This window comes from Capricornis sumatraensis, chromosome 1 (genome assembly GCF_032405125.1).
Source record: "Capricornis sumatraensis isolate serow.1 chromosome 1, serow.2, whole genome shotgun sequence".
Lineage (NCBI taxonomy): Eukaryota > Metazoa > Chordata > Mammalia > Artiodactyla > Bovidae > Capricornis > Capricornis sumatraensis.
Genome location: NC_091069.1, coordinates 59,209,130 through 59,232,324, shown reverse-complemented (window position 1 = coordinate 59,232,324; position 23,195 = coordinate 59,209,130).

Here is a 23,195-nt window from a genome sequence, read left to right as displayed (position 1 = left end):
CCAATGAATATTCAGAGTGGATTTCCCTTAGGATTGACTGGTTTGATATTTTTGCAGTCTAAGGGATTCTCAAGAGACTTCTTCAACACCACAGTTCAAAAGCATCAATTTTTTAGCGCTCAGCCTTCTTTATGGCTCAGCTCTCACATCTGTACATGACTACAGCAAAAACCATAGCTTTGACTATATGGACCTTTGTCGGCAAAGTGATATCTCTGCTTTTTAATATGCTGTCTAGGTTTGTCATAGCTTTTCTTCCAAGGAGCAAGGGTCTTTTAATTTCATGGCCTGTACAAAGGCAAGCATTGTGGCCAGACTTAGGTCACAAAATGCCTAAGACCAAAATGAAAGAAAGCCTTGCTTGCTTCTCTTTCTCCAGGACCGTTACCCTATCTGCTTCCACCAGCACCTCCACAAGTTCAATCTGGAAGCTTTCCAAACTCCTTACTTTAAGAGTTTTTATGAGGGCTTCATAATTTTGGTAGGAAGGGGAACCCCTTCCAGGGCTTGAGAGTGGCTCTTGTCTAATAGTTGGAAATGAATTATGCGAGGAGACTCTCATGCTGACAAAGCAAGAGGCTCTATTGGGAAGGGGCACCTGGGTGGAGAGCAGTGGGATAAGGGAAACCAGGAGAACTGCTCTGCCATGTGCGTGACTCGTGGTCTTGGGTTTTATGGTGATGGGATTAGTTTCCAGGTTGTCTCTGGCCAGTCCTTCTGACTCAGGGTCCCCCCTAGTGGTGCACGCATCACTCAGCCATGATGGACTCCAGGGAGAAAGAGTCTGAGAGGCTGGTATATATGGCCTGGAGTCTCCTCTATGGTTTTGACCTTTCCTGAATTCTTCCGGTTCGTGGTGGCTCATTAGTTTCATGTTCCTTATCCGGACCTCCTGTCATAAAATAGCTCATGCAGATGGTTACGGCGGTACCTGGCCAGGGTGGACGGTTTCAGTCAGTGCTTCCCTTAACAATAACACAGGCATGAATGATTAAATCATTGGCCATTGGTGAATAGATTCAATCTCCAGCCCCTCTCCTCTTCCTTGAGGTGTGGTTGGGGCTGAAAGTTCCAGCTCTCTAATCACAGTGGTTGGTTCCCCTGGAAGCTAGCAACCCCTACCACATCCGTAGGGTTCTTCCAAAAGTCATCTCATTAACATAAACTCAGGCTGTGGTTGAGTTGCAGGAAAGAGTGGTGCAAGAGGACGTTGCAATGAAAAAGAGAAAAAAGTTTTCCTTTTACTCTTGCCCTTTCCTGAGTTTTTCTTTTTCTTTAACTGTTCTAATCTATAGTCTGTAATGAAGTTTACTTTTCTAAAAACTAACCTGATAATATGTAAGTTACATCCTGTACCTATCTCCCTCTAACCCTGGATGAGCTATATTTTGCACCTGTTATCCTTTGCGTGTGTGTTAGTCGCTCAGTCGCTCGCTCTCTCACTCGCTGACTCTTTGTGACCCCGTGGACTGTAGCCCTCTGCCTATGGAATTCTCCAGACAAGAATACTGGAGTGGGTTGCCATTACCCTTCCAGGGGATCTTCCCAACCTAGGGAATCGAACCTGGGTCTTCCACATTGCAGGCAGATTCCTTACTGTCTGAGCCACCAAGGAAGCCCTGTTATCCTTTAACTCTATGCTAATCCCATCCTTTATCTGGTGCTTACCTTTGCAGCACTCTCTTTTCAGACCACTCCTTGTAGTTCTCTTTTTGCATTATAGAAAGAAGGCTGCAGGAACTTCTCTGGTGGTCCAGTGGCTAAGACTCTGAGCTCCCAATGCAGGGGGCCTGAGTTCAATCCCTGGTCAGGAAACTAGATCCCATGTGCTCCAACTAAGACCTGGAGCAGCCAAATGAATAAATTAATTTTTTAAAAAAGAAAAGAAGGCTGCAGTATAATAAACCAAACCAAGACAATAGACCTAAGTGGCTACAAGATCTAATCATAGGGCTACCTGTCACCAGCCTATGACTGCTTTTGAAACAATGCAAGAGGAAGAAGAATGTTAGATCCTTTCACCTTGGGAGCCCCTATCTATATGATCCTCCAGATTTCTGACTGGGGGGCACAGTTCTTGAAGCTCCAGCCTGCTGTGTTTCCCCTTTAGCCAGTAAGGATTAAAACCATCTTTCTATTTTCTCCAAACTCTGTCTCTATAATTTCTTGTCTTAGGTGGGCATGTGTGCAAGGTAAGTTATTCAGTAATATCTGACTCTTTGCAACCCTATGGACAATAGCCCATCAGGTTCCTCTGTCTATGGGATTCTCCAAGCAAGAATACTGGAATGGGTTCCCATGTCCCCCTCCGAGGGATCTTCCTGCCCCAGGATTGAACCCAATCTCTTACATCTACTTGTATTGGCAGGTGGGTTCTTTACTACTAGGGCCACCTGGGAAGCCCCTTGGTGGGCAGAGAAAGCCAAGATTTTGGCAATAACAAGGATGGTGATATCCCAGGTCTCAAGTGAGTCCCTGGGACAGGCCATCAAATGTGGATCCTTGGCTTCGCACGGGAAAGAATTCAAGAGCAAGTCATACAAAAGTGAAAACAGATTTATTTCGAGTGATACACATCCCATAGACAGAATGTGGTCCATTTCAGACAGTGAGAGCAACTCTGGGAGAAACACTCCATAGGTAGAGTGTAGTCCATCTCAGAAGGTGAGAGGCCCTCAACTAAGGGGTGGTTAGCCTTTATGGGCTGGCTAATTTCTTAGGCTAGTGCTGCTGCTGCTGCTGCTAAGTCGCTTCAGTCGTGTCTGACTCTGTGTGACCCCAGAGACGACAGCCCACCAGGCTCCCCTGTCCCTGGGATTCTCCAGGCAAGAACACTGGAGTGGGTTGCCATTTCCTTCTCCAATACATGAAAGTGAAAAGTGAAAGTGAAGTCGCTCAGTCATATCCGACTCCTAGCGACGCCACGGACTGCAGCCCACCAGGCTCCTCCGTCCATGTGATTTTTCAGGCGAGAGTGCTGGAGTGGGGTGCCATTGCCTTCTCCGTCATAGGCTAATGAGTGGGAGGATTATTCCAACTATTTGGGGGGAGGGGTAGAGATTTCCAGGAACTGGGTCACTACTAATTTTTGGCCTTTTATGATTAATCTAGGAACTAACTGTCAGGGTGCCTATTGGTGTGTCATTTAGATGCTAAGGTATTAAAATGAGATTATAATGTCAGTCACTCAGTCCTGTCCGACTCTGTGCGACCCCATGGACTCTAGCCCACCAGGCTCCTCTGTCTGTGGGATTCTCCAGGCAAGAATACTGGAGTGGATTGCCATTCCCTTCTCCAGGGGATCTTCCCAACCCAGGGATCGAACCCTGGTCTCCTGCATTATAGGCAGATTATTTACCATTCAAGCCACCTGGGAAGCTAATGAGGCTCAAAGTCTACTGGAAGTTGAATCTTTCACTATCTTGAACCCACCTGGTTCTAAGCAGTTTATGTCGTGTCCTCAACAGCCATGTCATTCTTTTAAAGGTTATACCTTCCCAACTTCCTGTCTCATTTGAAAGGGACTTGTAAAAATAACTCAATATACTCCTGTCACTTTTATGCTCTGCAACTATTTCAGGAGCTGGGAACAAAAACTAAATATCATAACAAAAGATGTTCCTACACCTCTTATCACTTAGGAAATCACAAGGGCTTTAAGAGGAATCATGGATGAAAGAGAAATGTATTTCTTATTCTTCTATATTGTTCTCTGATGGACCCTGTCAATGATGAAAAGGAAGAAAAGACATGCTAAAGACTAGAAGGAAATATTTGCAAGCCACAAAGCTGAAGAAGGACCTATATCTAGAATGTGAAAGGAAAATCAGAATGAAGTCGGTTTTGCTAAGAGAGCGCTAAACTTGAGCCAGGAGACCACTGAGGAAGTGTGACTTATGCAGGGCTCAGCCAGATGGAATATGAACTTTGAACACATTGTCTTAAAGTAGGCTTCCAGAACATCTGCACAATGTTCCAGAAATTCAAGATAACTTATCAGACTGTTACTCTAAATAACTCATGACTGCCTATAAGGACAAATATTTCCTTTTTCGCTTCAGAGCAAATCCTAGTCTTGAGAGACGACTTTAACAATCTTGTTGCTTTTGCCTTTATAGGCCCCTGACTCTTTTTCTAACCTGGAACATTCTTCTATTTTACCTGAATCTCTGTCTCCTGCACTGTGGCTCCTAAGTCCCCCAATAAAACTCTTTTGTTCTTTTCAGCCTCAATTGATTATTGTTGGACAAGAATATATTTTAAAATGCTGAAAACTTAGCAGTAAAAAACAAAAACCAAAAGGATGCAATCAGGAAATGAGGGGGTGGGGTGGAATAAGCACATAGATATATAATACCACTAGTCCCTAGGAAAATGAAAATTAAGACTATCAGCAGATAGGGTAGGGGTCCCCAGAGGAAGAGAACGAGGCATGGTTTTCTTGTCAGAAGAGAAGCAATTTTGTGATCTAAGCCTAGCCACAAGACTTGCCCTTGAACAGGCCTCAGTGGTTAATGATCTTAAGGGAACAAAAGAATCCAGGAACAAAGGAAAAGCAGTCAAGAATCAATAGTTCAGCCATAAAGCAAAGTTCTAGTTCCTCCTCAAGGGAAGAAATACAATCTAATGCTTATCTTTGAGTTCTCCAGGAACTCAGCCCCTCATCCGGGTGAAAGACAGTAACTACATGCTGAGCCCCCAGAGTGGTCAGAACCTAAGGAATGATTGCTACTGCTAAGTCGCTTCAGTCATGTCCAACTCTGCGACCCCATAGATGGCCTCCTACCAGGCTCCCCCGTCCCTGGGATTCTCCAGGCAAGAACACTCACTGGAGTGGGTTGTCATTTCCTTCTCCAATGCATGAAAGTGAAAAGTGAAAGTGAAGTCGCTCAGTTGTGTCCGACTCTTAGCAACCTCATGGACTGCAGCCTACCAGGCTCCTCCGTCCATGGGATTTGCCAGGCAAGAGTACTGCAGTGGGGTGCCATTGCCTTCTCCGAAGGAATGATTATGCCAACCTTTTCTAACTCTCATGATTTCAGTCAACTAACGCTTGCACTCTGTCAACCTCTGCCCTAATTCTGTGCTGAATGCTCAGCTGCTCAAACCCCTTCATGAATATGCATGTATCCTTAGGTTAAAACTTTCATAATTTTGCTGTTTTGAGTAGACACTGACACTGATCTGGACTCTGTGGGACTCCTGGGTGCAGGAAAACTTTCCGTTCAGGCTCCCTGACCTTCCCTGAGTTCTAAAAACCTGGTTCAAACCGTTGCTAATTAGGGAAGGGAGAGGATGCAGAGACCAAGGAGGGAAAGCAATAGTGTGGCCTTGAGGCAGGATCCTGATTCTCGCTTAAGGGATATACATAACAATATCTTTGGGCTCTTTGTAGAACCAAGTTCAGTTCAGTTCAGTCGCTCAGTCCGACTCTTAGCGACCCATGAATCGCAGCACACCAGGCCTCCCTGTCCATCATCAACTCCTGGAGTTCACCCAGACTCACGTCCATCGAGTCAGTGATGCCATCCAGCCATCTCATCCTCTGTCGTCCCCTTCGCCTCCTGCCCCCAATCCCTCCCAGCATCAGAGTCTTTTCCAATGAGTCAACTCTTCTCATAAGGTGGCCAAAGTACTGGAGTTTTAGCTTTAGCATCATTCCTTCCAAAGAAATCCCAGGGCTGATCTCCTTCAGAATGGACTGGTTGGATCTGCTTGCAGTCCAAGGGACTCTCAAAAGTCTTCTCCAACACCATAGTTCAAAAGCATCAGTTCTTTGGCATTCAGCTTTCTTCACAGTCCAACTCTTGCATCCACACATGACCACTGGAAAAACCATAGCCTTGACTAGACGGACCTTTGTTGGCAAAGTAATGTCTCTGCTTTTGAATATGCTGTCTGGGTTGGTCATAAAGCTATTCTCTTCTACTTCACTTAAAACTCTTGTCTCAGATTTGATTTGGCACATGTGCACAAAGTCTGAGCTTTCAGCATCAGTGCTGCTTTGGGCAAGATCTCTGTTGTTCTCCTTACTTGACACAAGTAATAAATTCTCTCTTCCCCAGGTTTTTTTCTTTTTCCTTTTTGGCTGTGCTGGGTCTTCGTTGCTATGCATGGCTTCTCTTTAGCTGCCAAGAGCAGGGGCTACTCTCTAGTTGCGGTGCACAGGCTTCTCATTGAAGTGGTTTCTCTTGTTGCAGAGCACGTGTTCTAAGGTGCACAGGCTTCAGTAGTTGCAGCTCCCAGGCTCTAGAGCACAGGCTTAGTTGCTCCACAGTATGTGGGATCCTCCTAAACCAGGCATTGAACCTGCGTCTCCTGCATCAGCAGGCTACCAGGAAAGCCCCCACTTTTCTCACTTTTTATCTTGATCATGTCTTACGGCTGGACACAGGTAACAAGACCATACTGAGATATCACTTCATGCCTATGAAAATAGCTAAAATAAAAATGGGTGGGTTTCCCTGGTGTGTGCATCCATGTAAGTTGATTCAGTCGTCTCCAATTCTTTGCAACCCCATGGACTGTAGCCTACCAGGCTCCTCTGTCCATGGGATTCTCCAGGCAAGAATACTGGAGTGGGTTGCCATGCCCTCCTCCAGGGGATCTTCCCCACCCAGAGATCAAATCTAGGTCTCTTACAACTCCTGCATTAGCCTGCCTGCCTATGCAGGAGATGCAGGTTCCATCCCTGGTCCAGGAAGATCCCGTATGCCTTGGAGCAACTAAGCCCATGCACCACAACTACTGAGCCCACATGCTGCAACCACTGAAGCTTGCACGCCCTAGAGCTTGTGATCCACAACCAGAGAAACCACTGCAACGAGAAGCCCGCACTTGCCATAACTAGAGAAAAGTCCATGCGGCACCAGAGACTCAGCACAGCCAAAAATAAAGTAAATAAAATAAAATAAAAAATAGATGACAATAACAAATGATGGAGAAGATGTGAAGAAAAGGAATTTCTCTTATATTTCTGGTGGAAATGTAAAATGGTATACCCTCTGGAAAGAGCTTGGCAAACTTCATTTAGTTTAAAAAAACATGCACCTAGAATATGACCCAGCAACTGCACTCCTAGATGTTCGGTCCAGAGAAATGGAAACCCACATCCACACAAAAGGCTATATGTGACTGTTCATCAAAACTTTATTTGTAATACTAAAAACTGGAAGCAGCTCTTAACAAAAGATCCTTCAATGGGTGAAAGGTTAAAAAACTGTGGCACATACTTTCCATGGAACTTGACTCATCAGCTGAAAAGAGTGAACTACTGATACACACAACAGTATCCATGGACCTCAGAGCATTACACTGAGTGGAAAAAAAAACGCCAATCTGAAAAGATCACATACTGTATGATTCCAATTAACTAACATTGTCAAATGACATTCTAGACATGGAGAGTTGATTAAGGGCCACCAAGGTTTAGGAATGGTGGAAGGGAGAGTTGGGGTGTGTATATTGCAAGTAACTGACTATTAGCTCTTTTTATTGTAGAAGGATAAGTGTCTGACATTAAGCTTTTGAGGGTTGGGGCCTCTACTTCAAAGGTGCTCATCTTAAACACACATGCTACTTGTAACACAACCAGATAAAGAGCCAGGCTGCCCCACACAAGAAGTCCCCCTTTTGGAAAGCCCTGACCGACCTCAATAACTCATTTGAGTGAGCAACCCTGCTTCTTTCTTCCCACGTTTTAATTCCCAAAAGAGTAAACCTGAGAAACCCTAGGCATCCCATCCTCGACCTCAATAAAGACTGAACCCTAGGTCCATATTCTCTTTCACTCTGTCCCGTGACCTTGCTGTGTGGCCCAAGATATGCTGTGTACCCTCCAGTGTCATAAACTTTGTTTTTTCAAAGTTCCCAGATGGCTTTTGACGATATGGATATGTAATCATAATAAGAACCATAAGGGCCAGTCCAGTTGCAACTCTGGCTCCCAAAGGGGGAATGATAAAGATGGGGCTTATCAAGCACAGTATGGCTCAGGCATTTCTAGCCCACAGTATCTGTACAGAAGGCTAAGATAGACACAGAATGGGGTGACTTTACGGGGCATTTTTGGTGAAGGAATAATACTGTCTCTTGATTGCAGCTGGGTTGCATGAATTTATACATGACCAAATAAAAAGTACTCACACATATATTACAGCAATATTAATTTCCTGGCTTTGATAGTGTTACTGTAGTTACAGAAGGCGTAAAATGTTTGCAACTTCCTATGAGTATACAATTACTTCAACATAAAAGACATAGAGAACCAACAAGTGGACACAGGGCTGGAAGGAGAGGGTGGGATGAATTGGGGGTTTGAGTTTGATATTTTCAGGGCAAGAGTACTGGAGTGGGTTGCCATTGCCTTCTCACTATATATACACTACCAAGTGTAAAATAGATGGCTAGTGGGAAGCTGCTATAAAGCACAGGAAGCTCAGCTCTGTGCTCTGTGATGACCTAGAGGGGTGTGGTGGTAGATGTGGGAGGGAGGAACAAGACGGAGGGGATATGTGTATACTTATGGCTGATTCATGTTGTACAGCAGAAACCAACACAACATTGTAAAGCAATTATACTCCAATAAAAAAAATAAAATGTTAAACACATACAATCATGTGTATGTAAGCTATAATACAATAAAGGCAATTTTTAAGTGATCTTTTAAATGTTTGGGAAAATGTAGTGTAACAACAGCCTGAGTTCATTCTTTGGAGCCAGGAATAATTGTGCCATACCCATAATCTTCTTTAATCTCAGAGAAATGTCTTAACCTCTCTGAGGATCCATTTTGTCATCTGTAAAATACACACAATACTACCCACATGACCAGGTTGTTGTGAGGTAAAGAAATCTATATAGAATGTTTAGTTCACATAAGCATTCCACAGATTTTAGTTTTCTTTGTCTTTTCCCCTATCCTCTTATGGGTTTTCTTATATAAAAGAATTCAAAAATCATTAAAATATATTCCTTATCATGTTTCTTTACTTTAGTGGTTAGTCATAGCATTGGGACTCACCCAGTCCTTAGCCACTATCATTCTGTGTTCAGTAAATTCACCCAACCAACACAGGAATTGTGGTTTACCAGGGAGCAATGTTAACACTTACCACTAGGTGGCAGACCCCACTGTCAATTGAAGATCGATTTGGTCACCAAAGGTGATGGTAACCAGCTATGTTTAGGTTATGAAGTCTTGCTGTTTCCTGCTCTGCAGGATATCTGGAAGAGATATCTCCAGTTCCTTCAGATTTTTCTAAACCCTGAGATTTTTTTAATGTGATCCAATCCTGTACTCAGTTAAACTTGATTCAACAGTGTATCGAATATTTATCAAGCTCCTGTGACAAATACTCTGCAAAGGACTGGGGACCAGAGCCATGCACAGGGACAGTAGCTTTTAGACTGTTTGTGTGTGTGTGTGTGCGCGCGTGTGTGTGAGTGTGTGTGTGTTTATTGCAAAGTGTTTCCCTATCAAATCCTCCTATGTAAATCATATAAGGAATTGTAAAATGTATCTGTTCTACTTCACACTCAAAATGCTTTGACCTGGGCAAAGCTAGAAAGAATATGACCAAGTGAACAAAAATGATTCAGATGGATTTCAAATCAACTATGGTACCTTCTCAAGACATCTGGGGTCATAGGATAACCAATCTGTCCCAGTTTTGCTGGGACTTTCCCACTATTAGATCTAAAAATCCCACATTCCATGAAACCCTTCCTGCATGAGTGCTAAATTGCTCTAGTATTGTCCAATTCTTTGTGACCCCATGGACTGTAGCCTGACAGGCTCCTCTGTTCATTGGATTCTCCAGGCAAGAATACTGGAGTGGGTTGCCATGCCCTTCTCCAGGGGATCTTCCCAACACAGGGATCGATCCTGCGTCTCTGGCATTGGCTGCATTAGCAGGTAGATTCTTTGCCACTGAGACACCTGGGAAGTCCAGCCTTTGGACTGGGCATAGGCAAATAGACGCCGATTTAGGCATGAAATTTGGGTGAAGCTGAGGCAATGAATTGGTCAGCTGGTGTTAGTAAAAACACTCAACCACACAGTCTTCAGCAACACCACCCTCTGCAACACACACACACACAACACCCCTCGGAGTGTGTGGATTACACAGCTCTGCACTCTGCTACCAAGAGCATCTGGTTAAGCATGGTAAAAGCAGACTCCAGTTACATGCTTAAAATAAGTTAGGAGAGGGACTTCCCTCGTGGTCCACTAGCTAGGACTCCATGCTCCCAGTGCAGAGGGCTTGGGTTTGATCCCTAGTCAGGGAACTAGATTCCACAGGCCACACAGAAGATGGAGGATCCAGCCTGTCTCAACTAAGACCCAGCACAGCCAAATAAATAAATAAATATAAAATGGCTCAGAGGTAAAGAATCTGCCTGCAATGCAGGAGTCCTGGGTTCAATCCCTGGGTCAGGAAGATCCCCTGAAGAATGGCAACCTACTCCAGTATTCTTGCCTGGAGAATTCCATGGACAGAGGATCCTGGTGGGCTACAGTCCCTGGGGTTGCAAAGAGTCAGACATGACTGAGTGACTAATTCTTTCATTTTAAAAAAGAAGAAGAAAAAGAATATCCTTCCTTTTAAAAAAGAATGTTAGGAGGATTGCACAAAGGTGGATCACCCGGCACTGTCAGACGCTGCTCAGTGCTGGGAACAAAGAGGGACAGTGGGGTAGATGAGTAGGAAAGTGGGACCCAGCCTGCTGCCCATGCTGCCCATGTACAGCCTACACATAGATAATGCATGGACTTCAGGGGCTGAGCCAAGTTTTCAAGGTAAACAAGGCTCAGGGTGCTGTAGCCTGTGTGTTTGATTTGGCACGGGGCCGGGGCGGGAGCAGAGGCAGGCATCTCATGATAATGACTCACAGTGCCTGGGAATGGCTGCACCTGAGGAGGGTGTATGAGGGACCATCCAGCCACCCTCGGGAGAGCCAACGTCTAGTTCGGGTGAGTCATGAGGCATGGTCACCAGCGGTCATCCCCTCCTCCAGCCTCAGTGGCTTGCAATCATTTCCTGTGTCATCCTTAGGCTCTGAGGGAACAGATAGAGATGTTGAGAAAAATAAGGCTTCCTTTGTCTATTCTTTGGCTAACCTGAAGTCAAGTTTGATGTGAAATGGAAGATAAATGACTGAATCTTTCTCTTGTTTAATAGGTCACTGTCACTTTCAATCTGGTCCTGAAAATGTTCCATGCTGATACTTTTACCCTTGTGTTTAGTCACTAATACATTTACATGTAGGGCTACTCTGGTGGCTCAGTGGTAAAGAATCCACCTGCCAATGCAGGAGACACGGGTTCAGGCCCTGAATAGGGACGATCCCCTGGAGAAGGAATTGGCAACCCACTCCAGTATTCTTGCCTGGAGAATCCCATGAACAGAGGAGCCTGGTGGGCTACAGTCCATGGGGTTACAAAGAGTTGGGCATGACTGAGCAACTATTACTTATAATTGATAGTCAAGACTGTTGAATGAGTGAATGACTATTCTGGTCTAGGATTTTGTCTGTGTGTTTACCTTTATGTTGCTACCAGAGACTGCTTCCAAGGAGAATCCTCTCAAATATCTCTGACCTTGAATCAGAGTCAGGATGGAAGCCTTTTATTTGGCCACTCGGCATTTAGGATCTTAGTTCCCCATCAGGGATCAAAACTGTGCCCCCTGCAGTGGATGCTCAGAGCCTTAATCGCTGAACCACCAGGGAGCCCCAGAATGGAGCCTTCCAGAAAAAGAAAACCCAGAGCTTCCAAACAAGACCAAGAATCTCCATATGAAGTGCAGGCCGCTGGACCCTGAGATTGCACCCTTGTTTAGACCCATTGGTCTTTTTCCTCTGCTTGCCCATCTGTGAGCAAATTCTTCCTATTAGATCTTCTATTACAGCTGAATCAGCTATAAACAATGTTTACCTCAAGAAGGAATGGGCAATAATAAGTATGAGTAACATCTAAAATTGATGCTTTTGAACTGTGGTATTGGAGAAGACTCTTGAGAGTCCCTTGGACTGCAAGGAGATCCAATCAGTCCATCCTGAAGGAGATCAACCCTGGGATTTCTTTGGAAGGAATGATGCTAAAGCTGAAGCTCCAGTACTTTGGCCACCTCATGAGAAGAGTTGACTCATTGGAAAAGACTCTGATGCTGGGAGGGATTGGGGGCAGGAGGAGAAGGGGACGACAGAGGATGAGATGGCTGGATGGCATCACCGACTCGATGGACGTGAGTCTGAGTGAACTCCGGGAGATGGTGATGGGCAAGGAGGCCTGGCGTGCTGCGATTCATGGGGTCGCAAAGAATCGGACACAACTGAGTGACTGAACTGAACCGAACTGAACATATGAAAAAGAAATCTTGAAGGTTTCTGCTGTTTTTTTAAATTGCTTTTTCTATTATTGTTTTTTTTCTGTTATTTGTAAACTGAATAAAGCTCATAGTGAAAAATCTAGCATAAATTCTTCAGTGGATTTAAATCTTTGTATTTTATTAAAGATGCCATTTCTGCAGATATTGGATTGTCATATATCTGTGTGTGATACATTGTTTAGTCAGCCTTCAGTCAAAGACTTTTCAGAAGTCTGGTAATAATTCCTTGGTCTCTGAGGTTGGGATCAACATGCTAAGGAAAAGAACGTCACCTGAATCCAAGATACAACTTAATCCCAAACTCAGCAGATGCTCATTTGAATAGGATCCAAGGAAAATAAGGGAGTTTCCTCTTCATCTATTAATTTTTCCTTCTTCAATATTGGTTATGAGTCTCTCCACCCTTCTAGAAAGATATTCCTTCAAAATCCCCCAAAGAAATATTTGAAACTTCCAGTTCTTCGGGACTAGATTCCAGTTCAAAGGTCTTTGACTTTGAAAAATGAAAAACAAAAGGTAGGGGACTTTCATATGTAAGAGAATTCCATGTCCTTACAAAAATCCCAGGTGGCTCAGCAGCAAAGAATTCACCTGCCAATGCAGGAGATGCAGGTTCAATCCCCAGGTCAGGAAGATCCCCTGGAAGAGGAAATGGCAATCCACTCGAGTATTCTTACCTGGAAAATCCCATGGACAGAGGAGCCTGGCAGGCTACAGTCCATGCAGTGGCAGAGTCCAACACAACTCAGCAACTGAACAACGACAACAACAACAACCTACTGTATAGCCTGGGAACCATAGCCAACATCCTGTGATAAACCATAATGGAAAAGAATATTTTTAGAATGTATTTATATGTAAAGAATCTATATCTATCTATCTATATATATGTATGACTGAATCACTTTGCTGTACAGCAGAAATTAGCACAGCATTGTAAATCAACTATACTTCAATAGAATAAATTTTAAAAAACTACCAATGCCTGCTTCCCTCCAGATATTCTAATTTTGTGGATCTGAGATACAGTCGAGCAATAGGATTTCAAAAATCTAATAGGTAGCAAAATTAGACAACTACTCACCTGGACAAAAAAGTAAAAAGCCCATTTGGTCTGTGCACTGGCCACAGTGCTAAGCATTTGCACTGATCCCACTAAGGCTAGATGCTAGTACCCTCTCTCTTAGTCTGCTAAGTGTCTCAAGCGATCAGGTTATTACACAAAGTTCTCGCTAGTGGTAGTTGGAGAGACTAGGAAAATTAGAAAGGGGATGAATATTAAAATTCCCGTATTACCATGAGAAATAACATCCAAGACGAGGGAGCTGCAGATGGACTGCATCCTTTTCTTAGAGTCTGCTGCTTAGGTATTCAGCACTACATGTGTCCATTAAATGGCCACAGAAGAAGATTGGATACTGATGATGTACCATTTCCTAATGGGTACAAATGCTTTCAGACTGCTCAGATTCATAAGACTATGCACTGGACAAGCGATTAAGGCTTGGAACACATTTTCAGTATGATGGTACTCTTGGGTTCTGTGTCATGTGGCCTTGGAACACATTTTCAGTATGATGATACTCTTGGGTTCTGTGTCATGTGGCCTGATGAAGGTGTGGTCCGTTGTGTTCTAAAGTCAAAGGCTTGGCTTAGTTCCAATACGGATCCATATTATAACATTTTTTTTTAACATAGTGGGATTTTTTTTTTAAGTTACAAATGAGGGTGGAGTGTATGGAGAGAGTAACATGGAAACATACATTACCATAAGTGAAATAGATAGCTAATGGGAATTTGCTGTATGACCCAGGGAACTCAAGCTGGGGGCTCAGTAACAACCTAGAGAGGTAGGTTAGGAAGGGAGGTGGGAGGGAGGTTCAAGTGAGAGGGGACATGGGTAAACCTATGACTGATTCATGTTGCTGTTTGGTAGAAACAAACACAACACTGTGAAGCAATTACCTTTCAATTAAAATAAATATATTTTCAAAAATATGCTAGAGTAACAGAAACTAAAAAAGATGTTATGAATGTAACTTAAGTTAAGATGCTATGGATATAATGTATAACATGATGAATATAATTAACACTGCTATATGTTATATATGAAAATTGTTAAGAGAGTAAATCCTAAGAGTTCTCATTACACAGAAAAAATTTTTCTGTTTCTTTAATTTTCTCTCTGTATGAGATGTGGATGGCCACTAAACTTATTGTGGTGATTTTTTCATGACATATGTGAGTCAAATCATTATGATGGACACCTTAAACTTACACAGTAGTGTCTGTCAATTACCTCTCAATAAAGCTAGAAGAACAAAAAAATAGTGTTGTGAATTATACGGTAAGCACATCAATACATCAGTACAGGGGCTTTCCAGAAAGTTCAAATGATAAAGAATCTGCCTGTAATGCCAGAGATCTGGGTTTGATCCTTGCGTCAAGAAGATCCCCTGGAGAAGGGCATGGCTACCCTCTCCAGTATTCTTGCCTGGAGAATCCCATGGACAGAGGAGCCTGGTGGGCTACAGTTCATAGGGTCACATGCTGTTAGTAGGCAGAATTAGAAGTTAACATTTCACAATGGACTATGATGCCTGAGCTAGTTTATTGTGTAGAATAACTTAGCAGTTACCAAAATCACCAGGCATTATTTAGTGACAGAGGCCTGGCTTCCAAAAGAGTTCTAGCACTGGCATCTCTGAAGGGGAAAGGTTGAAAAAAGAAAAGGGGATGACTTTAGAAAGGGAAGAGAGGAGAGAAGTAAAATTTACAAAACATTTAATGGATGAAATCATAAATCTCACCCCAATAGTTTTAATGAATCTGAGATTAAGAACCTAGGTAGATCTAACCAAATCACTGCAGCTGAAAATATTCTCTGCCACATATGGACCCGTAGAGCATCACACAGGTTCCCTGGCTCGGTATCACCCACTTATTCCCATTACACATTGACATCCCCAAAACTCCTTGTCATGCTCTGAACTCAGTTTCTTTGAGCACCGAATTATCGGATAGTATTGTTGCCTTCCTTTATTGTCTGGTAGCCAGTCACTTACCGTGCATTTCCATGTTGTCATTCTATTAAGTTTTTAATTAAATAAACAAAGATTTCAGTGTTTGAAGAATGAAGAAATTCTTTGCCAAAGGAACTTTAATGACAAAACTGCAAACAGTCATGCAAATAAATCACAGCTGGTTTGATGGGTTTGAGAGAATGGTTCTGTCTACTTTATGCTACCTTGGCTGCACCTGAGTTAAGAATTTAGTTGAGGTCTGGCCCCAGGATGTCAGATGGCAGAGAAGGACAAGGAGCCCAAGAGGTAAGGCACCGCAAATGACCCAGGAGCCTGGCAGAGTGAACCCAACTCCACATCACACCTGGGTGTGATGGTTAATTTCATATGTCAGCTTGGCTATACCATTGTACCCAGTTTTTGTTGAACACCAGTCTAGATATCAGGCTTCCCTGGTAGCTCAGTTGGTAAAGAATCCACCTGCAATGCAGCAGACCCTGGTTTGACTCCTGGGTAGGGAAGATCAGCTGGAGAAGAGATAGGCTAGCCACTCCAGTATTCTTGGGCTTCCTTTGTGGCTCAGCTGGTAAAGAATCTGCCTGCAATGTGGGAGACACGGGTTCAATCCCCGGGTTGGGAAGATCCCCTGGAGAAGACAAAGGCTACCCACTCCAGTATTCTGGCCTGGAGCATTCCATGGACTGTATAGTCCATGCGATTGCAAAGAGTCAGACATGACTGAGTGACTTTCACTTTCACTTAGTCTAGATAGCACAGTGAAGGCACATTTTAGAGGAAATTAATATTTAAATTGGTAGACTCTGAGTAAAGCAGATTACCCTCCATAATGTGGGTGGGCCACATTCAATCAGTTGAAAGCCTAAAGAAAAAAAGACTGAAGTCTCCAGTTATTGTTGAGTCTCTAAGTTGTGTCTGACTCTTTGCAAGCCCATGGACAGTTGCCCTCCAGGCTCCTCTGTCCATGGGGTTCTCCAGGCAAGAATACTGGAGTGGATTTTCATTTCCTTCCCCAGGGGATCTTCTAGACCCAAGGGTCAAACCCTAGTCTCCTGTATTAGCCGGTGGATTCTTTACCACTAGCCACCAGGGAAGCTCAAGGTCTTCAGAAGAAGAGGGAATTCTGCCTCCAAATGAACTTTGGACTTGAGATCACAACATCAAATCATCCCTGAGTCTCCATCTCCAGCCTGCTGGTCTGCCCTGAAAATGTCAAACTTAGTCCCTCAAATCACATGAACCAATTCCTTAAAAACCCTCCTCTCTCTCTCCATGCATACACAACACACATATTCTTTGTTATTTTACACTTTTAAAAGTATTTTTTTTAAGTTTGTTTTTAATTGGAGGATAATTGCTTTACAACGTTGTATTGGTTTCTGCTGTATAATGTGAATCAGCTTAGTTATACATATATCTGCTGGGATATATGTATGCTGGGAAAGATTGAAGGCAAAAGGAGAAGAGGGCAGCCAAGAATGAGATGATTAGATAGCATCACCAACTCAATGGGCATAAACTTGAGCAAACTCTGGGAGATTGTGAAGGACAGGGAAGCCTGGCATGCTGCAGTCCATGGGGTCACAGGGTTGGATACGACCGATCGACTGAACAACTATAAGAAAGCCTCCCTCCCACACCATCCCCATCCCACTCCTGTGGTTCATCACAGAGCACCAGGCTGGGCTCCCTGTGTTATACGGCAGTTCCCCACTAGCTAGCTGTTTTACACATGGTAGCATATATATGTCCACACTACTCTCTCTCATTTGTCCACCCTCTCTTTCCCCCATTCTCTACATCTGCAGCTCTATTCCTGCCCCCACACACATCCTATTGGCCCTGTTTCTCTGGAGAACCTTGCCTAGTACAGGAGGTGAGCCTTCTCCCAAGGTCCAATTTTCCCCGTTATCCATATCCAGCATGCAGGTGTGTTTAACACTCTGAGAAGGGGAAAGGTACAGCTAAAAGGGAAAACTATGACCCGGGCATCCTGCAGCTCCCTTAGGAGCAGTCACTCTGAAGTGAGTTTCCCCGCTGGCCAGAGAGGAAACAAATGACAAAGAGTCGTCTACAAGCTCTCTGTGTCCAGGCAGTGAGCGGGCAGAGAGGAGTGACAACAGTCTGCAAGCAGGACCAGGTGAGCTGGGCATGGATCTGAGCAGGATCTCTCTAGCCCATTTGTTCTCCTAATAGGAAAAAGGGCTTAACTGGAATCAAACTGGCCAAGCCTAAAGAGCATTAAAGCTTCCCTGGTGGCTCTAATGGTAAAAAATCTGCCTGTAATTCAGGAGATCTGGGTTCTATCCCTGGGTTGGGAAGATCCCCTGGAGAAGGAAATGGCAACCCACTCCAGTATTCTTCGCCTGGGGAATCCCATGGACAGAAGAGCCTGGCGGGCTACAGTCCATGGGGTTACAAAGAGTTAGACATGACTGAGCAGTTATCACACAAAGGGCGTTGGGACTAGACCTGTGAGCATCCCAGGAATATCTTCAGAGGAGAATCTCCAGAAACTCAAGACTTTCTGTTAGAGGCGCTGAGCATTGAGTTTATTTATTTAGCTGCCAAGGGTCTTACCTGCAGCACTCAGGATCTTTCACTGTGACCTGGGGACTCTCTTGGCACACCAGTTTAGTTGCTCTGAGGCATGTGGGATCTTAGTCCTCCAACCAGGGATCGAACTTGTGTCCCCTGCATTACAGACAGATTCTTAAGCACTGGACCATCAGGAAAGTCCCTGAGCACTGGGTTTTTTCATATTACAATCATGGGACTTTATTTTGAGGTCACTTGCTGCTAGAATTTGAACATGTGAGTTATATTTGTGTGATACTACATTAATTGGGCAATATTCCATTACCATCTGAGCCACCAGGGAAGCCCCACAAATTAAAAAAAAAAAAAGGCGACCTATCAATTCATTGCTGTGAAGTGAACTAGAAAAATTGAATAGATTTGTCAACAATATATTCTCCTTTGTGTTTTCCTCTTTCCCTGGACTAAGCAGAATAAAATCAGTTTCTTGTGACTTTTCAGGGACTTTTAAAACAAATGAATCTCCAGGAGATTCCAGAACTAGTGTGGACTGGCTTTCCAAAACTTATTTGTCCATGTGACCATTTTTTCAAGAAGCATTTCTTGAGGTTTGTGTTTCATGGGACACATGAAATAAACATAATCTTCTTTCTTATTACTCCCCAGTTCTCTATTCCTTTTGTGTGCAGAGCAAAGCTCTCAGTCTGACAAGAGAGAAGCCCTTCACATTCTGCCCCCTGCTCTGTGGGTGTATCTCTCACAATTTCTTTCTTTATTTCTCTTTTGGTTTTATTAAACTACTTGAGTTAGGACTAGTCAAATCTGAAGTCTCTGGTCTGGGGCTAGACTAATAGAATTTTTTCTTGAGCAAGAAATGGTTTGCCTGCTCCTTCCTACTCCCACTCCCTCTTTGACCATAAGGTTCATAGCTATCCTAGCTATTATGTCAGCTTCTTAGACTTTCAAAGGAATATTTAAATCAAGCAAATTTGCTGTGAGGAAGTTAGTTGTTTAATATGAAAGCAATCTAATTTTTGGTAACCTAGCTAAGTTCTCCTGGAAACTCTAAAGACCAAATCTCTTGCTGGTATTTTCAGATAATGATTTTGTACATTTCAGATGACTTTATCTTAATTCATTTCCATTTTTACCTTCTGTGTCTGTCCTGATGGTAGATATGGTTCTCACAATTTCTGTTCAGTGATGCAATAAAATTTACCATCCCTGGAACTGATCAAGTCCATGCCCATCTTTCATTCATGAAAGAAAGATTTATTTGGTTTCTCAGGACAAGAAAGATCTATGTACAAAGGTTCTATCCTAGTACACGTGCACAAAGGGCCTTTTGCATTTAATTTTTATTGTTATTATTATCAATTTTTGGCCATACAGAGCCACATGCCAGATCTTAGTTCCCCGACCAGGGACTGAACCCATGCTCCCTGTAGTGGAAACGCTGAACCTTAGCTGCTGAACTGTCAGGGAAGTCCCGCCTTTTGCATTTAGAAAAGAAGTAAGTAATGCTTAGTCCTGTGAGGCTCATACAGCTCTGAGAAATTTGGTATGAACTAAGAACCAGTCATAAGAGCTGGGGTTTACATCTAAAGGACTTCTCTATTCGTGGTTTGGGTTATTTCTACGCTTTGGCTTTGCAGAGGCCCAATTAGCATTTCCTCCTTTAACCATCATAGAAAAGCAAAAAAAGAAAAAACAAAGTCTCTGGTATTGCCACAGGCTGAGAAATAATCCCAATGTCTACAGAACGATACCATGCAATCAAGTTTGGACCACCATTGAGTAGGCGCTTTGAAGACACCCTTCCATGTAAGAAGGTTGCTAGGCTTGAAATGTTCCCTTTCAAGAAAAGGTTCTCTCTCCCATCCTCAAAGAACCTTTACTTGGGGGTTATCTCTGCTCCTCCCCGCTGAACTGCTTATGGCTACCTGGTACACATTCAAGTTCATGACGTGCTTGGCCTTTTAACTTAGAAAAACAACTCCAAGCCCAGAGTTGTGTGTAGAAGCCACCCTTCCTGCCTTCTTTTCAGAACTAAGATCAAGGTTTTCTTATGAAAGCGGGACTTCCTGGCAGTCCAGTGGTTAAGACTCCACGCTTCCCTGCAAGGAGCAAGAGTGTGGGTTTCCAGGAACGAAGACTCCACATGTTGTTGTTGCATGCTCAGTTGTGTTGGACTCTTTGTGACCCCAAGGACTGTAGCCTGCCAGGCTCCTTTGTCCATGGGATTTCCCAGACAAGAATACTGGAGTTGCCAGTATTCCTCCTCCAGGGGAATCTTCTCAACCCAGGGAAGGAACCCATGTCTCTTGCGTCTCCTGCTTTGGCAGGTGGATTCTTTACCACTAGTGCCACCTTGGAATCCCAAGATCTCTCATACCGGGCAGCCAAAAAAGAAAAAAAAAAGGTTTTCTCATAAAGGACAGTTTTTTCACTGATTTAACAAAAAGGGAGATAGTCATCAGAGAGATGTTTAAAAGGATAAAGTGAGGACACTCTCCTATCCCACAGCCTGTCTCTGATCTCCACGTTTTGGCTTCTGCCAGTTCTCTCAGAATAAACTGTTAAAGGAAGCACAGATCATCTGGGCCCCACCCACTAGCAGCCCGGCCACAGCTCCATCTGCCTTGGGGTTTCAGAAAAACAGATCCACATCTGAGTCACTGGTGGCCTCTCTGGGTGAAAAGGGGGCTGGCCTCTGGGATCAGGTGATGGTCGCCTGGCTGGAAACACAATTACTAAGCCAATAGGAAGAGTGAATGTATTATAGGCATGCTTGCCCTGCTTCTGACGTGCAGGAGCTGCAAAGAAGCTGCTTTCAAAGTGAAAGGAGGATTTCAGTTCACCACAGGCTGTCCGGAAAGGAAGAATGTGGCGACATCTCGTTACCTCAAAGCACAGCTGCGAGAGAGGAAGCCTGAGTTTCTGCAGATGGATCAGAAGAGCAAACATCACAGGCTGACAACCCTCCACGTCAGCTCAGCCAGGGTTGATCACTTTCCTCAGAGTATGGTTGTTGGGGGAAGTCTGTAAGGGTGATACTGGCCTAAATTTCCTGCTTGTGGGGGAGGTCTCTAAACTCAGCATTAAGGGAAGGGTGGATGCCTCCACCATCTCAATTCTGCAACAAGTGCAGGCAAACACCACTGGTTCTAGTCATTCATTTATTCATTGGTTATTTCATGTCATTTCACCATACTTACTGAGCGCCTACTAGGTGTCCAGTGTTGCACGGATGCTGAAGAGACAGCAATTAACAAGAGGAGCTGTACCTGAACTGGTGGCAGCTCAGACCCATGGTACTTTAGGATAAAGGACAGATGACCCTGTCTTCATGCTACCCAAGAAGGGCCAACCTGCAGGGGTTAGAAGTGCAAATAGATGAACATGAGAGCCAAAAAACCTTTGGGTTGGAAGGGACAGTTGGGAATTCCCTGGCAGACCAGTGGTTAGGGCTCCATGCTTCCACTAGGCTTGGGTTTGATCCCTGGTTGAGGACCTAGGATTCCTGCATCCCTCGCTGCCAAAAATGAAAAGGGAAGGTTCTGTCAGAATGATTCCCCCTGACTTCTTTTTCCAACTCCTGGTGTTTTTTTTTTTTTTCAGGAAAATGACACTTACTGACTCACAATTAATAGTGTGAACTCTGAATTATTTTCTTAGTTCTGGGTCAGCATTGATTCAAACTCTCTACACCAGTCCTCTCTCCAACCAGCTGTGTTTATTTGTAAGAAAATTAAAGGGAATTATTAGTTTATAAGTTGTTGTTTTTTTTTTCCAGTCATGCCATGCAGCATATGAGATCTTAGTTCCCTGACCAAGCATCGAACCTGCACCCCTTGTCTTCACAGAGTCTTAACCACTGCACTGCCAGGGAAGTCCCTATAAGTTTATTATTATTCTATAAAATTAGTGGGAATTATTCTGTTAGAACCATAGAATAGAGGAGGGAAGGGTAAGCATTTTTTTCCTACTGGGCACATTTAAAGATAATTAAAAATTACACTAATGTCTCTGATATCATTAGTGCTTCGGTTTTATCAAGATAAATATGCAAGTGATAGGAAAAGAAGAGGTAGGGAGTAAAAAGGAGAAAGAAATGAAACTTAAAGAAGACAGGAGGCTTCCCTGGTGGCTCAGTGGTAAAGAATCCACCTGCCAGTGCAGGAAATATGAGTTCGACCCCTGGTCCAGAAATATCCCACATATTGAGTAGCATCTAAGCCCAAGCACAAGTACTGAGCCTGTGTTCTAGAGCCTGGGAGCTGCAACTGCTGAGCCCACGTTCCCTAGAGCCTGTGCTCTTCACAAAAAGAGAAGCTACCACAATGAGAAGCCTGAGCACTACAAGCAGAGAGTAGCCCCCGCTGGCCGCAACTAGAGAAAGCCCGAGGGGAGCAAAGACCGAGCATGGCCACAAATAAATCAATAAAATTATAGGGGGAAAAAAAGTCAGGAGCAAGACTTCCCTGGTGGTCCAGTTGCCAAGACTCCATGCTCCCAACACAGGGGGCCCAGTTTCGATCCCTGGTTGGGATGCTGTATCCTACATGCCACAACTAAAGACCTCACACACTGCAGCTAAATATTAGGATCAGCCAAATAAAAATAAATAAATAAATATTTTTTTTAAGTCAGGAGCTTTGCCACAGTGAAGTGGGTAAAACAAGATTGGAATTTAATATTGCTATTTCCTGGGCTTCTCTCAACTGCTGTGCCCAAAGGGTTCAGATCTTTCTAAAAACTGATGAATAAAGATAACAGCCACTCATCCTTCAAATCTCAGCATCCAAGCTTCAGAATATGAAAGCCAGGAATTAATACAATATGTCAAAGAGGCATCAAAACTATAATTGAAAGACACATCCTGGTTTCTATTTTTACTTTTCAGCTTTTAAGAGGATAAAAAACCTTAGGACTGGCAGCACCTAGAAAAGACATCTAGGAGTTGATATTTAGCTGGAGATTTATTTCATTGTCTATTTAAAGATATCTAAGGAAGACAATGTCACAGCTTCCTAGATGAATCACTCCAGTGTTGAATGACTTCTCTAGCTTTCACCTACATCTAGTCTCCTGAGTTTCCCTAAGATGCTCTGCTTTTGTGATCGGGACTGTTGCTGCTCTACATTTTTCACAATTCAACATCACAGTGCAACCACCCTCGACAAGACCCCTGAACCTCTCACACAGTGGGATTTATGTGAGT